We start from the raw sequence: 5,359 nt of genomic DNA on the forward strand, positions 1-5,359 counted from the left end.
GGTGAAAAGCAGTCTATTAATTTGGGTCTTAACAGATAAAAATCAAATGATAAAGGTGGTTTTGAACCCTAGTTCTGAGTTTCAGATTACTTATTTTCTATAAATTTACCTCAATTTCAAAATATTGTGATTGGATTAAGTTTATGTCATCTCCGAAACTCTTAATTGTCGTGTCCTGGTTTTCAATTGTGTGCATTGTTCCTGAGAGATAAGGGTCAATTTAGAACTCAAAGGGTCACGTGCACAAGCCAGAAGAGTACATTTCCTGTTCATGGTTTATCTCTCTGATAATGCTTTCCTGCTCTCCACTCCATCATCATCTGCCACCAGGACCATACTGATTTCTGAAAGCTTTCTATATTGACTCTGCTTTCCTTCTAATTCAAATGATGCAGTTTTTGTTCTCCTAGAACAGATACTATAATGAAATGAGAGTTGCAAAAGGTATATTGAAGAGTAACACTTTTTTAAAGAAAAAAGGGCAAGTAAATAGGACTTTGCAGGGCAAATAATCAGACTGTGATTCCATCATGACCATCTGAGCCAGTCCAAATGAGAGCAAATACTACCTGTTAAAGAAATCCCTTTGTCGGGCAGAAATGGCTGAATCCTTTTACTATATTCTTGGTCAACCATTGGCTGGGTGCCTTTTCTCTAAGAGCATAACTTCTATGCTAAAGCATAGGTGTACCTTGGAAGTCCTAAAGACCGGAGATTTTAACGCATTGCAGTTGGACAGAAGGTACTTCTAGGATGAGATACTCTAAGTAGTGTTTCTGCTTTTCCAAGTCTGACACGCAAGGCAAAAAAGAAAACAAAACAAAATAAAATAAAATAAAAATGTCTAATTTCTTTATCTCACATTAATAACCTTATAAATTAATTTATTCTATGTCTATAGTTAGAGCTGATAATTCAGAGTATATTATTAAAGTAAACCATAGATAAAGAATTATCAATGTCCATGTTACCTAAAGCAATCTAGGGATTCAATGTAATGTCTATCAAAATACCAACTGCATTTTTCACAAAACTAGAACAAATGATACTAAAATTTATATGTAGCCACAAAAGATCACAAATAGCCAAAGCAATCTTGAGAAAGAACAAAGCTAAAGGTATCACAATTCCAGATTCAATATGTACTACAAAGCTGTATAATCAAAACACTATGATACTGGAACAACAACAACAAAAAAAGACACATAGATCAACAGAACAGAATACGGAGTCCAGAAGTAAACACACATTTATTTGGTCAATTAATCCACTTCAAGAAAGGCAAGAATATACATTGGGGAAAATACAGTGTTTTCAATAAATAGTACTTGAGGGGTGCCTGGATGGCTTAGTCGGTCGAGTGTCCAACTCTTGATTTGGCTAGGGTCATTATCCCAGGGTTGTGGGATTGAGCCCCATGTTAGGCTCTGCACTGAAATTGGGGCCTACTTAAGATTCTCTCTCTCTCTTTCCTTCTGTCCCTTCCTTCTGCTCTCTCTCTCTCTCTCTCCCTCAAATAATAATAAAAAAGCGATGCTTGCAAAACTGAACAGCTACATGCAAAAGAATAAAACTCGACCATATTCCAATACCACACACAAAAATAAACTCAAAATGGATTAAAGACCTAAATATAAGACCTGAAACCATAAAAATCTTAAAAAGAATACAGGTAGACATTTCTCAGATAAAAATGGCATATTTTTCTAGATATATCTCTTGGGTCAAGGGGGAAAAAAGCAAAAATAAAATATTAGGATTACATAAAAATAATAAACCTTTATCCTGTGAGGGAAACTACCGATAAGACAAAAAAGCAACCTATGAAATGGAGACAATATTTGCAAATGATATATCTGGTAAGGAATTAATATCCAAAATATATAAAGAACTCAGAGAACTCAAAACCATAAAAACAAACAATCCAATGAAAAAAGGTAGAGTAGACGTGGAGGTGCATGCCAGTTGGCTGTCAGGAGGGGCTGGAGGTAAGCCAACAGCAGGCAAACTACAGAGAGGCTTCTAGCTCCTGTGAGTGAGAACTATGTACCTTCTGGGTCCCTTCCAAGAAGTAGACTGTAAAGGAAGAAATTACTTGGAGTTTCTTGGGAGGAACTGATTTTCTAGGTAAGGATTCATAGAACTTTTGTGGCATATGTTGACAAGAAGGATTTACAAGTTTTAGTCACTGAACCTGATGTGCCTAATGTCTCTGCTGAGCCAGATCTGTTTGTGATGGGGAAGAAGGTGACTCAGGTTACATGAGCCACAGATCTTCTGATAACAGTCCATCTGAAAAGGCCAGTCTCGGTGCCCTTTTTCCATGGCGACCTTCAGGATGAGCTCATGCTTTAGTGGCTTATCATGGCCAAGTGGACAGTGTGGCTCATAAGTCATGAATTGGGAATTCGACTTTGTGGCACTATCAGATTCTCCAGATGGTATCCAACTACTGAAAAATGAGTCAAAGTCCTAAATGGAGCATGTTATATGCTTATTCTGAAGATAGTAACCTTTCTCAAAGCACTGCTCTTCGAACTTAGATTACTAGATGATGATAAGGACTTCATAGAGTTATGATATCTGTTCACACACAGTAAAACATCTCTCTATAGTCTCCTGGTAGGAGGTGGAGAATTCTGGCAAATTGCTGCTTTTCTGAAGAATAACACAATCTATGCTTCTGTTCCATTATTTGAAAAAACTTTTTCCCCTCAAAATTATTGTTATTTCTAAAGGCTTTGAACTTCTTTTTGGGGTACAGGATTTTATTTATGTGGGTCAAAAAAAGGACACAGAGTTAAATACAGAATTGAACCAACTGCCTGATATGCTTCTATAAGCTTGTCCATTAGGAATTTAGTGAGATGTCAACTTACAGAATTCATTGGCTCATTTTAATTTTGCTTCTGTGACACAGCCACAAAAACAGCCAGCCTGGAAACTAGAACATAAAAGGAAATCCACAAGTTTCTACCACTGAAAAGGTTCAATCCATGTATTATGATAAACAGGATATGGTAGATACAAGGCAAGTCACCGGAACTATTACTTAACAAGTGTCATTTAGGAGGATGCATGCTAGGGCCTCCTGGGTGGCTCTTTCAGGTACGTGACTGATTGGTTCTGGTCACGATCATACAGTTGGTTGTGGGATCAGCTCCATGTTGGGCTCTGCTCTGATAGGATAGACCCTGCCTAGGATTCTCTCTCTCTCACTCTCCCTCTGCCCCTCCCCTATTTGCATGTGCATGTGCTCTTTCTCAAAATAAATACATAAACATTAAAAAAATTTTAGAAGGAATCATGCCAAATGTTACTGTCAGCTTGGGTCTTCCCACCCACGGATCTCCACTTCAGGATATTCTACTTCATCCTTGTGTGACTTTTCATGACTCTGCCTTTCTTCTAGTAGCATTGATGCAGTGGATGATTTTGTACTTAGTGGACCTTGCAAATTTCCATTCACTCCTCCTTCAGAGTCATTCAGCTTATGCTACTATACTTCCCAGGTCCCTGTCCTACCAATTTTGGGTTTTTATTAAATGAAATAGGAAAAAGTACAATTACAAATAGCAGTTAATTTTAAAATTTCATGAAAGTGTGAAAAATAATTTTGAATTCTGTGCAGCTCATACACCTTATTATAATAGAGTTCCAATCCCACATGTGAAATGCAAAGTTCGTTTTGGCCAGCTTGAAGTGTTTTGAGAGAAAAGTTTATTAATGTGGATTATTGAATAGTAGTTCCCCAAATCCACTGAAATTAGTGTTTCTGGAACTGTAACTTTTGGAGCCAAGAGTCATGAGAAGCAGGCATTTGACAATATTCGCATTGGGGGCACAGCATATTTAAAACTTCATTTCAGAATCTTAGATCACACTCACTGATTGTTATGTGGATAAGAATGCAGTTCAAGTTTGTGCATCAGGAAAACCAAAAATAAGTACATACTGGAAACTAATGTCTTCTATGACATTTGGAATTCTAAAGCTCCTGCTCTAGTAGTATATGGATCATTATTACTATAATTAAATCATGTTTAAATAGGATTTACATAATGGTAATATAGCTTATTAATAATAGTCTTTTATATTTAATGCATATGCACATATCCTGTGAGTGAAAAAAATAATATGAATGATATAATTATAATAACACTTTGGTTTAATGATTTTAGTCTGACATAGCTTGAAAGAACATTTTAAAGACTAACGTCTCCTATTTTGATACTCTTTGATTTTACTCAAATATGATCCAGAGCACAAAACAGTAGCTATTCATTTTAGGCTTATCTTAGACTAATCCTGGGTCACCCTACCATCCATGTCCCTTCTCTTCCCTGTGGCAGATGTAGCTAATCAGTCACAGCCTTCTTTCTCTACTGAGTCTTCCTGGATATGGGCTCAGGCTTCTTATCATTGCAGAGCTGCAGGCAGCCACTCCTGATGGATTGTAGATGATGTGCAAGATAAAAACATCTTTCCTCTTTCAAACCTAAGTAGTAAGCTCCTAGCACAATGTATTGTTACAGCATACCAGGTACCATATCAGAAACCACTGTAAATCTCTTGGAAAAAAATGTCAGTGAAAATGATAGAATATTGTTTAAATAGGAATCTGTTCTAATCAAAGCTATCTTCTTGACTAATAAAGAATTAGATAATTCAAAAACAAATAAAAAATAAATAAAAAATAAAATAAAGGCAGAGGACTTGGATAGACTTTTATTTTTCAGTAAAGACCTACTGATAGTCAACAGACACCTGAAAAGATGATCAACATCATTGAGGAAATGCAAATCAAAACCAAATGAAATATCACCTAATACCTGTCAGAATTGATAAAAACAAAAAGATAAATAACAAATAATAGAGTTGGAAAGGATGTGGAGAAAAAGGAACCCTAATGCACCGTAGGTGGAAATGCAAATTAGTGCAACTGCTGTGGATGACAATATAGAGATTCTTCAATAATTCCAGTAATTACACTACTGGGATTTACCCAAAGAAAAAGAAAACACTGATTTGAAAAGATATATTCACACTTATGTTTATTGCAGCATTATTCACAATAGCCAAGGTATGGAAGCAACCACAGTGTTCATGGACATATAAATGGTGAAGGAGATATGGTATATATCTATCTATATCTATGTCTAAATTCGTTAAATGTTTATTTATTTTTGAGAGGGGGGAGATGAGCAGAGAGAGGGAGACAAAGAATCTGAAGCGGACTCCAGGCTCTGAGCTGTCAGCACAGGGCCTGATGCAAGGCTCAAAGTCACAAACCACAAGATCACGACCCAAGCCAAAGTCAGATGCTTAATTGACTTAGCTACTCAGGTGCCCCTATCTA

At 36.5% G+C, this 5,359-nt stretch overlaps 1 pseudogene; it reads left to right on the top strand.

Annotated features, from left to right (window-relative positions):
- The first annotated feature begins 2,364 nt into the window (after positions 1–2,364).
- On the top strand, positions 2,365–4,032 carry LOC115293965 (annotated as a pseudogene).
- The last annotated feature ends 1,327 nt before the right edge of the window (positions 4,033–5,359 follow it).

This window comes from Suricata suricatta, chromosome 6, assembly GCF_006229205.1.
Source record: "Suricata suricatta isolate VVHF042 chromosome 6, meerkat_22Aug2017_6uvM2_HiC, whole genome shotgun sequence".
Taxonomy (NCBI): Eukaryota; Metazoa; Chordata; class Mammalia; order Carnivora; family Herpestidae; genus Suricata; species Suricata suricatta.